Source organism: Microtus oregoni, unplaced genomic scaffold (genome assembly GCF_018167655.1).
Source record: "Microtus oregoni isolate MIOR12 unplaced genomic scaffold, Mior012 000001F_ref0000356, whole genome shotgun sequence".
In the NCBI taxonomy this organism is placed as follows: Eukaryota; Metazoa; Chordata; class Mammalia; order Rodentia; family Cricetidae; genus Microtus; species Microtus oregoni.
In genome coordinates this window covers 19,312,751-19,326,146 of record NW_024543060.1, presented here as the reverse complement: position 1 = coordinate 19,326,146, position 13,396 = coordinate 19,312,751, and positions in this window count along the sequence as shown.

Sequence of the window (13,396 nt, the reverse complement as noted above, 5' to 3'; positions counted from 1 at the left end):
ATGTAGTATGTACTGAATATATATCATATTGCTGGATGTGTATATATATTTGCATGCATGCTTTTACTTAAAATAGTGTTTGCTCTCAACTTGTGAGTCGCAACCCCTGCACTAAAGTTATATCTCTAAAATAATTTACATTCCAACTCATAACAGTAGCAAAACTACAGATGTGAAATAGCAAAAAAATAATAATAATTTTATGGTTGGGAGTTGCCACAACATGAATAACTGGTTAAAGGACCACTGCATTAGAAAGGTTGAGAAGCACCGCTTTAAAACACGTTTAATTAGCCATTTCTCCATTTTTATAATCAAAAGCAACATAAGATAATAAGAATTTTCTTTGCCTCACTGCTCCAGAGGGATAGAGAACCCATCATAATAGGAAAGGAATGGTATGGTGGCAGGAGAAGGAATCTGGTAGATCACATTTGAAACTAAGAGCAGGAACAGGTGGCCAGGAGAGGTATTTTAAACTTTACTACATCAAATAGAAAACAGGGAGGCTGGAGCGTTCATGAAATCTCCCTTGGTTTTTGATGTCCTTGGGTCTGATGATCTGGTGTTCTACTCCACTGACTCTGTAACACCATTGTCTTTAAGAGGTATTGTTACATACCATAAAAGAAGAAAAGCATTTCTGATTAACCACAATTTCCTGTCTGGAGATTTTCACTTAAAATTTCATGAAAAGGTATTTTAAAACTTACTTAGACATAGCTTTTTTTCATATAGCACTCTTTTTCCTTCTTCTAAAAGAAAGTGTAAGCAGGAAAAATTGGTTAATATGCATGCAAAACTTCCTTGAATGCAGCAATCATTCTCCGGACCGCCTCACTGGGTCAAGACTGTGTTCACAGCATTGCTTGAGCGAGTCTATACTGCTAAGCTACTTGTGCCCATTTTTTTCAAACTTTCTTGAGAGGGTTTCAGGCTAATGATCTCCTATTCCTTTCTGAAGCAGGCTCTATGCATTGATTGACAAGTAAAAGGGATACACACTTCCATTGTGCGTTAACGTTCAAGTATTCAGAGGTAATGGAGACCATGGCAATCCCCCTGGAGGACTGTTAGCTAAAAGATGCTCTGCCATTAGACAAGGTCTAACTGTAGGGAAGGGGACTGACACATTTGTATTAAATTCATGAAATGCGAGAACCGCAGTTAACAATATCCCAATCCACACATCCACGAACCCCGTCTCTCTCTCTCTCATCCCTCCCCCTTCTCCTCTGCTTGCTCCCTCTGTCATTTCTATTTTTACCTCACTCTTTCTCTTATTTCATGTTGTAAGAACTAGCAAGCTTCAACTGGAGTGTGTCCAAGCAATACAGTATTGAGATACTTTGCTCAGTTTAGGTTGCTTATTTTATCGAATTACTGAAGTTTGAAATTCAAAAAAAAAATCATTCAATTAGCATTATGGGCTGCTACAAGGGAATTCTTGAATGGGCAATGCAATACAGATCATCATAACCAGGTAGTGATTTCCTGTGCTCATGCCTCTTACATGCAGTAAGTTACGCACATTGAAATTGTTGTGTCTTCCATCCTGCTGATAGTAAGCTACCCTTTAGTAAGAAATCTGTTTCTTGATTTCTGTGTCCCAGCAATCTCTGTGTTTAATCATATCTGATTGCTTGAGTGGATGTCACTGCTCTGAAGAAAATAGGACAGGTTCTTCTAATAATTAAAATGTATAGCACTATTGAATCATTAGATAACTTATGGAGGAGAAGGCTGTACACAGGAAATAAAGATACACATGTCCTTACCACTTCTGCTGAAGATGAATAATCATGGAAAAATCCAGCTGACCACTAAGAAAATACATATTTATTTTTGCTTGTTCAAGCTTGAGAGTGAGTAGAAAAGCAAGCTATCTCTAAGACCAATTTCTCCCTGCCCTTACTGCCCTGAAAATAACATTCTTAGCAGACCATTAAGAAAACTGTTATAACTTCTAGCGAGCCCACCTGCTAGATCTCAGTGCTGGGACGATTACATCTATTGGAAATAATGACCCATAACTAGAATAAAACACATTAATAACATCGCATTTACCTGGGATAATACATTTCTCCATTTTATATTGCAGAGACTAAGTTAATCAGTAAAAGCATTATCCCCCCCCCCCCAAAAAAAAACGCAGCAACTAACCGGCACAGAGTGGATAATGAATATAAAAGCAGAATGCTCAAGCTATTTTTTCCCCTTTAGAACTGAGAAGATGTGTAATGAGTAGCGATGGGCAGAGCACTGGGCCAGAAATAGATAATCCAGTCTTCTGTCTGTGGCTTCACACACCAAGCAAGAGCTGGAGCTGTCTTCTTCTGCAGTACAAAAGATGAGCTTGCTTGTAACAAAGAGAGTGCTGGATTTGAGTTAGAAGGCCATGGGTCTTAGTCGAGCTGTGCTGCTAATGAGCTGTGTGACCCTGGGAAATTCACTTCACCCTTCTGATTCTCAATTTCTTATCTGAAAAATGAACAGCTTAGACCAGGTGATCTCTGTAATCTCTTTCAATTCTCCTACGTTGTGCTTTGAAGCAGAATGTCAACCTGATGTGGGAATACTGTGAAATGTAATAAAACTGCCTGTAAAGCCTGGGGCTCCACGGGCCTGGGGATCAGCCTATAATGACATCATGAGTCTCCATGGACAGAGTGGACAAAAGCCTGGGTAGAACCCGGAACTTTGGAGAAGTGTCACATATAGCTGGGAGGAGGAAAAGCCTATGGGTCTCTCTCTCTCTCTCTCTCTCTCTCTCTCTTTCTCTCTCTCTCTCTCTGTCTCTCTCTCTCCCTCCCCTCTTTTCTCTCTCTCTTCCTCTCCTCCATCTCGCCCTCTTCCTCTCCCTTCTCTCCCCCCCCCCCTCTCCCCTCTCTACTCTCTTTCTTTCTCTCTCCCCCTCTCTTTCTCTCTCTCTCTTTTCAGGAGAGATGTTGAGCAATTGTAGTTTGTTCTATATTTAGATATTTTGAACAAACTTTGCAAGACTAAGGTATACAAACTGAATAAACACCAACTGTTTCTATATATCACATACTCAAAATTCAATCTAACAACCTAAAATACCTAGTAATTTGAGGGCACATGTGAAAGAAATCAAAGATATTAACGTTTTCAATCTGCCTTACACATTGGGTCTTAGTTTCTGTGTCTTAACACTTTTACCTTAGGGGGAAAAACATTTTTTTCCCTTAACATAACAGTATTTCCTCTGGGATGTAAGGTGAATAGAAACAATTATGGGAAATTATGTAAATAATGAAACCCAGAGACCAAAAGGTCCCAAACCAGTGCCTAGCCTATGCTTATCATTGGCATCTGGTTGGTAGATACTACATTTTTTTAAGACTGCTATCAATATTTTGCAGAGAAAAAAAGTACTGTGACCTTTACATTTTAATCAAGATGCAAAATGTAGAGTTGATTTTAGGAGAAGGGATAAGTAGGTACAGTGCATGTTGCGATTTTACACAGAGAGCTGTAAAGACACCTACGCCCCAAACCCCTGGGACATGAGAACTCCAATCTTCCTACATAATGCTGTTCCATTTCAGCCTTGCCTTATTACTTGAATGGAATTTTAAATTAGTCTACTTTAAGAGAAAATTGCTAAAAGTTTAATTTTCTTATTCCCACAAATCCCACTCCAAGTACCACAACCTGAAATCAAGTGAGTTGTCTTTTTGTCTGAATACAAGTGAAGAAAATATCAAAATTAATAAACTCTCCTTCGAAACAAATGTGCAGCCCATTTATCCTAACCATCTTTGGTCATGCTGTGTTTTAGTCAAACATAATCAGAAATAGTCCCTAAGTCAAGCGTTCTCATAATTAAAATACAGAAGATAATAAAAATCTGATCACATTTGTGATGTAGGTAAAAGTGGTTGAAAATATGCAAAAATTAATGATATCGGGGCAAGATTCTTTAAATAGACAACAACTGTACCAAAATGGAGAAGAAAGCCCCAACAAAAGTGTTTCATGACAGAAATATATTAACCACTTCTCATCATCCGGAACCTTCATAAATCAATAAGAGATAATATTTACTCTAGCCTGCTGGTGTGGTTTATTTGTATTTCTAATAGAATTCTTTAATTCTGGTTGCCATGGTTACAGTGGAGTTCTAGGATGAGTCTGTTTCATCATAATTGCTGTATGTTAGTATATAAACAGCTGAACTCCACCTTCAACCAGGCCAGCAGCTCTCATTTGTGGATAAAGAAAATACTTTATCATAAAGTAATTGAAACAGCATTCAAAACATACCACTGAGCTCTTGCCCCTGTACTGAGAGTCCATAGATGTTCCTGGGACTTTTAAAACAGTTATCTCCAAAAGACACAACAATCGTACAAGAAAAATCTTTAAGAAATATTTAAAGCACTTTCAATTAGGTAAGGACATAAAGAACATAAATTAATTTACTTGGGTTGTACTAAACATCAGGAAAAATTTGGACTCAAAATTGGCAACCATTGACCTAGCTTTTCAACAGGTGTCTGTCAGATACTAAACTGAAAATGCATTCCTTACTAATCAGTTCAATTAATCTGAATAATATCAATTTATCCATTTAGAAAACATGAGAGTCAGTGCAGTCACAGTTAAGCCTGACATCATTTTAGAATTAGTTTCAAAAACACAAGTAAAGAAAAAGAATACTTTGTCTGCTCTTGTTACTTCTTTAAGGCATTAAATATCCAGAAAACAAAGTGAAGAACAATAACTAAATGCTATCATTTGTGAAACAGATGTGTACTGTAAAGTCACAATTAGGTGTAGTCATGCCTTAAGGAAACACAAAACAGGATTTTGAATGCCAACAAATGTATGCCATTATCAATTAAAATGCCAATTAAGCACATAAGAGTCTAACTTTTGAAAACAGGTATGCTTCATGTAACTCAGAAATCTTTTGTGTGATTATCCAGTTGCAAAATTCCACAATGCAGCCTGTGAAATATAAAGAACATGTCAAGAGTCTGTGTAGGGATTAAAAAGTAGAAAACTTGAAATTAAATTGTCCTTCCTGACATGCCCACATAAACAAAGGTTTTAAATATGCTTGCTTGCAGAAATACCTAATTTTTAAATTTCTGCAGATATATGAAATTATTTTTGAAATGGAAATAGAAGTTTTTTTTGTTTATTCTTCTTACTTTTCCTATTTAAATGCAGGTTCCCACACTCCATTTGAAATGACTTTCTGTTTGTGCTGTTTGTTGGTTTAGAGAGTAATCGTGTTCTGATATACCATACTTGAGTTATGATTATTTAGAGGAGACTCTGTTGAAATGGATGATTTGTTGCATGAACAGCAGAGTGAGCTAATAATCTGGGATTCATAGAGATAAATAAGATACGTGTTGGGTTTGTGCTGGTGTGTATGTGGTGAATGCATGTATGGAGGTGTATTCACACCTGTATGTATTTGTGTAGAGACCAGCCAGAGGCTGACTTTAGCTCTCATTCTTCTAATGGTTCATTTTAATTGCCAACCTGATACAATCTAGAATCAACTGGGATGAGCGTCTCAAAGGAGAAACCACCTAGAATGGGTTAGCGTGTGAAAATGTCTGTAACTGTCTTGTCTTAATTATGTTAATAGTTGTGGAAATATCCAGCTCACTGTAGATAGAAGCATTCACCTGGTGTGGATTCTGTACTATTGTTACAGAACAGTAGAAAAAGCAAGATGAGCACTATTAGCAGGCATTCATTTCTGTCTACGCTCTAGCCTGTGGATGTGACAAGATACTTCAGGTTCTGGGCTTGACTTTCTCACCATAATTGACTATAACCTGAAATTGTAAGCCTAATGAACCCTTTAAGTTGCTTTTGTTAGGGTGTTTGCATCACAACTAAAGGAAATGAAACCAGAAGGAAGGAAGGAAAAAACGAAGAAAATGAGTTGAAGCCCTAGCAATGCTGAAGCATGCATGGGCACCCCATATATGGCAGATCTGTTGAACTGCCCTGCTCACAACTACCTGTAATGAGATCTGGTGCCCTCTTGAGGAAGAGACCTGGTCATTTGTCCTCATCAACTTAGACCATGGAACCCACTATGGACAGTTCAACAGGACCGCCATATAGGGGTGCCCATGCGTCCTTAAGCATTGCTAGGGCATAAATTTCAATTCATTTTCTCTTTTTTTCTTTTCTTTCTTTCTTTTCTTTTCTTTTTTATTTATTAAAAGCCACCTGCTTTTGCCTCCCAGTGCTGGGATTAAAAGCATGCACCACTACCGCCCAGCTCAATTCGTTTTCAAGAGTGCCCTATCTTCAAGTTAAGTCCTGAGTCAATGAACCACCAACGTGAGCACAGTTTGGATAGCAGCTGAGTTTGGTCCAGTTAACATTGGACTCTCAGTGTTTCAGCTTCGGTTCTCCCGTGATTATCATAGTTTTTTATTCAGCCCCATAACGCTACAGCTAGTTTCTGCTACTTGGCCTCTGAACTTGCCTGTCACAGTGAATTTTGTCTTTGTTCATTAATTCCTGTATAGGTGTCTGACTCTCCTCCAAATGGCACGGAGGATTTGAGTCTCTTGGAAGCTCATTAGGATACCTTTCCTGTGAGGGCCCTTAAGCTGTTAAGACTCAGCTGGGGCTCTGGGTGCCACATCCATGAGCAAAGCTGACTTCAATTTCCTCTTGAGTCTCTTGAGATTGCGTGAGAACCGAGAACTTGACACTGCCTGGGGAATGGAACTCTGCTGAGGGAGCTACTTCCGCTCCTTCAGCCAAAAGCCTTTAAGAGACCACGCCCAAGTGGCCTGTGCAGGACTGGGCCCCAACAAGCCTGGGCCTCATGTTACAGAACTCCTTAGGGTTGGAGGAAGGCTCCTGTATTTGGTTGTGTTTATTTCCCAATTCTTCACTTCAGGGGATGGTGAAAGCTACGGCAAAGAAAGACCTTGCGTCTCTTGTCACAGTAGATTTGTTGGCCAATGTTCATTATCCCAGAACCATCACCAATCCTGTTTCTGATCCTGTTTGTGTCTGGCTGTCCTTCTCGCCTGTCTGGAAAGGTCTGTTCATGTTGCTATTATGTTTTTCTCCTTTGTTCATTGTTTTTAAATCCTGCCTGCCAACAGAATCCTATAAAAGCACTTCCTATAAAAGCACTTGAGTTTTGTTTTGTTTTCTCTCCTGGTCCTAATTTAGTTAAAATAAAACAAGCTTTGAAAATTTCAAAGTAATGTAAAAAAAAATACGTAATTAATTATAATGTAACCATGACAGTAATAGTAATCTCTAACAAAGGTATATTTTTACAATGTGACCTGCACCATTATAACTAGCCCCCACAGGATTCCTTACTATTCACAACCATGAGAAGAGAATTTCAAGTAGAGTTCTCAATTTACAAAATAGCAAACTGTAGAACAGAGAGAACAGGTGAACTGTGCAGGGCCAGAAAAAGAGTTAAATCACAAAGGCACCCACACAACCGTTGCCAGACACCCTACTCTGACCGCGATATATGGACTAAAAAAATCAAGTCTTCAGTGGCTCCATGATTCACTACTGTCTATGTAATCACACATTTTTTTTTTTTGCCTCCTAAGTCCACAATTCACTCTTGAGTGGACCTTGGTGGCTTTGCCCTTAGAGATCTTCCACTGAACAGCTGATCAGGAACAACTACAGCAGCAGGGAGTATCGAAATCACACTTTCATTTCCAGCCCAAGAGAGCAACTCTGATGCATTCAGACTAACATGTGAACTAGGCTAAAAGTCAGCTAAGAATGTGACTGGAAGATACTATGTTTTCCTAACATTCTAGAGGACCTGGGTTCAAGTCCCAGTGTCACCACCAACAAAAGGTTTTCAAGGCAATGTAGGTTTAAAGAAGTCTAAGTATTTGACTAAAGTACATATGCTCTTTTCTACTTCAACATTCTTTGTATTAATGAAAGCTATTTTAAAGAACTTGCTCTGTTCAATTGCTTTTAGCTTTAATTCTATAGGATTTAGGCTTAATCATCAGAGAAATTCTTTTTAACTATCAACATCTTGTGATTCTGAATACCGAGATCCACCAGCTACTTGAAGTTAAATCGCTCTACAGAGATGGTCAGGACAGAAAGTGACCTGTGCTAGAGGTATGGATAGTGGGACATGGCAAACATCACATAGTCTGCCACTCACACCTCAAAATCAAGGTTTGCTGTGATTGCACAGACATCTAAAGTTATTTTTTTCAATTCATGTAATTTATACTTAGCTTATGCACTAACAAAACACCCAAATTAACTATTCTGCTAATCAGTTTACCTAAATATTATCGGGAAAGAGAATTTAGTACTTCCACTCTTTTCTTTTATTGATTTTCGTTGAGCTCTACAATTTTCTCTGCTCCCCTCCCTGCTTCTCCCCTCCCCTTCAACCCTCTGCCAAGGTCCCCATGCTCCCAATTTACTCAGGAGATCTTGTCTTTTTCTACTTCCCATGTAGATTAGATCTATGTATGTCTCTCTTAGGGTCCTCATTGTTGTCTAAGTTCTCTGGGATTGTGATTTGCGGACTGGTTTTCTTTGCTTTATGTTTAAACACCACTTATGAGTGAGTACATATGATAATTGTCTTTCTGGGTCTGGGTTACCTCACTCAAAATGATGTTTTCTAGCTCTCTCTCTTTAGAATCACTACTGTGATGTACTGTAAGACAGTAGTTCAAAGAAACAATTCAAAAATAAAAATAAAAACTGGGACTATAAAAGGTTCTTGTTGATTCAGAGCACTTGCTATTATTCCAGGAAACCCACATTCAAGTTCCCGACGTTCCCGTACGATAGCTCACAGTTGCCTCTGACTCCAAATCCAGGGCAACCAATGTCCTATTCTGGACTCGAAATCTACGTACACATGTGCTATATTCTCACAGCGACATACATAGACATTCATAAATAAAAATAAAGTAAATGTCCTTTAAATAAACAACTAAGTAGATGTGAGTCTAAATTAGACCATTTACTACTAGTATGAACATGAGTAAATATCAAATAGCCCTCACACCGAGTCATTACACAAAAAACTATAATATTTATTATTATTTCTTTTCTGTAGACACAATGAGTGCCATCATAACTCTGACTCTCAAACTTAGGAAAAGCAAAGCAATAAGCAGAGGAAAATGATTGGTCTCTATCAAAATCCCTAATTTACTGACCACTATTTGGAGGCCATGGCTCACATTTATGGCATGATTGAGGTCTTGAGTCTCCGATCCGGACATCATTATTCCTCCACTCCCAAGTCAACATTCAAATGGTGACTGCCAGAAAATAGTAGGAGTGAAGAGAACACTTGTGTCCCGGAGATGTAGGAGCTCTGACAAGACAGAACAGCAAGCCTTTTGCCAAGCAGGCTCAGAAGCCTCCAGGTTTATTTGTGATATAACTCAGTTATTCTGCTCCAGAGTTTAGGAGGAAGTGAAGAGGCCCTGAAAAGATTCCTTTATATATGTTTTTCTTCTTCAGCATGGACATCCTCTCTTTATAAATCAACTGATAACAAGGAAAAAGTATTCCTTCTAAAACTTAGCTCCAAGAATGCTATTTTCAGCTAAAAATATTCTTACGCACTCCTTACTGCATGTTGAACATTCTAATTTGAATATAATACAAGTACCTGGAATCCAAAAGTACATTAGCAACTTCAACTTGCATCTTAATTTAGTCCTTCTCCATTGTGTTCCTTCTCAGTAAAAGTTCCCACACCAATTCAGAGGCTCATGCCAGAAACCCAGTTGTTCTTTATGTCTCTGACTATTTCCCCTGAATTTTAGACATATAAGATCTTCCTCATCTCTCACTGCCAAGTATAATTCAAAAGCATCTAAATTTCAACCCTCACTGTCACCAAATTTTTCAGGACATAATTATCTCCTGATTTTTTTTTTAAATTTTGAATTTAATTTCCACTCTGGCCCTCTAATGTCCTATTTACCTTAATCAATTTCTTTCCTTGTCCTCCATTTTTTTTATAAATAGACAAATTGAAACATATTTATGAAACTATAACATCTATGCTTTCTTCGAGTTTCAATTTAAAACTCATTGGGGAAAAGCAATTTTGTTTTTCTGTGGAGTTAGGTTAAAGTGTCCCATTATTTATTTCTGTGGCGCTCTAGAATTAACTTTATGACAACACATATTATACTTTCATTGTTTTGAATAACTGTCTTCTCCACTAGCTTCTAATTTCCATGAGGAAAAGGGCCAATACTGAAATAATCACAATTTTATACATGACTCCTACCAGCATAGGAAGAGAAGAGTAGAGGCATAAAAAAATTAACAAGTTCTAGTTATCATACTAACCTTTACTAAAAATTTATAATATTAATTATTAATAAGATTAAAATGACTAATCAGCTTACAGAAATGACAGCACAAGAAGCCAGGGATTCCAATGAAGGAATCTATCAGTCTTGGAAATAACACAAAAAGCAATTACATAGAGATACTGGAAGAAGAACAAAAGCAAATAGATCCTCACATGAGCACACAAGCACTGAAAATGGATACATAGAAAGGGTGGTGAGTACCCTTTCTTCACATTTTTAATTTTTTAACCTATGGAATTTTAATTGGCAGACAGGGTTGCTAGGTGAAGATCTAGTCTTTCTGAACGGGGAATCCTAACAATTGAAACAAAATGAAGTTTAGCTACTGGGGACAGCAAAGTCACATAAGAAAAAAACAAAGGATCCACATTTTTACCTTCACACTTTTCCAGTCTGATGATTAACTATGAAATAGAACAAGTTCAAATCACTTCAAATAAAGCATCCCCTCTCAAAATCTGAAATGATAGCAGAATATTGCCCAATAAACAAGTTACGCTTGGCATTCACTTTTAATGTTGATTCAAAAAGAAGAAAAAAACCCTAATTAAAGATAAAAATAATTAAGAATATCAACAATTTTACATTCACAATAGTAAATAGACAATACAGAGATGTCTGATAATTGAAGAGTCAAAACTTGGATAATATTTGGCATAAAAAAGGAAATCAACTATTCATTCATCTCTAAAAATACAAGATGCTAGAGCTACCATTGAGTGGTTATTAGATTTTACTATTAATAACTTTATTATATTTCAGTACCATAACAATACCAATACAATATTATTAACAATAGTTAATGTATAATCAGCTGTTAAGTTATTTTAAATAGAATATACTTTTAATATATTTTTATTGTGGATATTCATATATATATATATATGTATATATATATATATATAATAAAGACCCAACAATGAAATAGATTATGCAAGAAGAACCAAATGGAGACTGGGTAGATGACTCAGAAGTTGAGAGCACTTGTTGTTCTTGCAGAAGACTTAGATATATTTCCCAGCACTAACATGGTAGCTCACAGTTCCAGTTTCAGGATACCCAATACACTCTCTGGCCTCCATGATCATTGCATGAAGACAAAGACATACATACACACACACACACACACACACACACACACACACACACACACACCACACACACACACACACAGAGAGAGAGAGAGAGAGAGAGAGAGAGAGAGAGAGAGAGAGAGAGAGAAGGGGAGGGAGGTCTCCATGGTCATTGTATACAGATGCAGACATACAGAGAAAGACAGAGACTAAAATATAAAAGAATACAAAAGTCAAAGAACCCATTTGGACTTGAGTTTTGTGCATGGTGATAGATATGGATCTATTTTCATTCTTCTACAGGTTGACATCCAGTTTTGCCAGCACAATTTGTTGAAGATGCTCTCTTTTTTCCATTGTATACTTTTAGCTCCTTTATCGAAAATCAGGTGTTCATAGGTTTGTGGGTTAATGTCAGGGTCCTCTATTCGATTCCGTTGGTCGACTTCTCTGTTTTTATGCCAATACCAAGCTGTTTTCAATACTGTAGCTCTGTAGTAGAATTTGAAGTCAGGGATGGTAATGCCTCCAGACGCTCCTTTGTTGTATAAGATTGTTTTGGTTATCCTGGGTTTTTTGTTTTTCCATATAAAGTTGATTATTGTCTTCTCCAGATCTGTGAAGAATTTTGATGGGATTTTGATGGGGATTGCATTGAATCTATAGATTGCTTTTGGTTTCTAGCCTATAATTAGTGATCCTAGAGAAGCTAAATAAGGAGAACCCAAAGAAAAACATATAGGCATCCTCCTAAATATTAACCTTCAGCAAGCGATGAAAGGAGACAGAGACAGAGACCCACATTGGAGCACAGGACTGAAATCTCAAGGTCCAAATCAGGAGCAGAAGGAGAGAGAGCACGAACAAGGAACTCAGGACCGCGAGGGGTGCACCCACACACTGAGACAATGGGGATGTTCTACTGGGAACTCACCAAGACCAGCTGGCCTGGGTCTGGAAAAGCCTGGGATAAAACCGGACTCTCTGAACATAGCGGACATTGAGGACTACTGAGAACTCAAGAACAATGGCAATGGGTTTCTGATCCTACTGCATGCACTGGCTTTGTGGGAGCCTAGGCAGTTTGGATGCTCAACTTACTAGACCTGGATGGAGGTGGGGGTTCCTTGGACTTCCCACAGGACAGGGAACCCTGATTGCTTTTCGGGCTGTGGGGGGGACTTAATTGGGGGAGGGGGAGGGAAATGGAAGGTGGTGGCGGGGAAGAGACAGAAATCTTTAATAAATAAATAAATTTAAAAAAAAAGTCAAAGAACCCAATGAAAAGTTGAGACTAAGACTTTCAGCGATTAAATTTTTTAAAATGACTGTACAGAACTGTCAAATAATTACCAGAGGAAAAAAGAGCAAATGAATGTATAGACCAAAGGAATGGAATCACTAAAAGGAATGGAGAGATGGTTTAGTGAGTAAAAGCAGTTTCTCCATAATCAGGAGGACCTACATTTGTATCTAAGCATCTACATTAAAAGCCTGGTCCTGCAAAAGGTGCACCTGTTATTCCAGGGCTGTGGGAGTTGGAGCCTGGAGAAGCTCAGTGGCTTGCTAGCCACCAACCTAACTCCAGGTCCAATGAAAGACCTTGTTATAACGGAGCAAAGTAGAGAGTAACAGGGTGGGCCATCAGATGTTCTCCTCTGGCCTACAGAATGCAATCTGAAAGGATAAAAACTGTGTCTGGGGCTCAGAATTCTGCTCAGTGGTAGAGCAGTTGCTTAACAAGTGAAAAACCCTGGTTTTAGTCCTCAACACCAGACCAAAACAAAAACAAGAGACAAAAATCACCTACAAGATACTTAGTGAACATTAAGCAGAATGAAAGCTGAGAAGCCTTTCCCACAGCCTGTTGTGACATGCTGAAATCCATGGATAAATGACAGATCTTATAATCAGTAAAAGAAAATAGCATTGCATGCAGAGGGA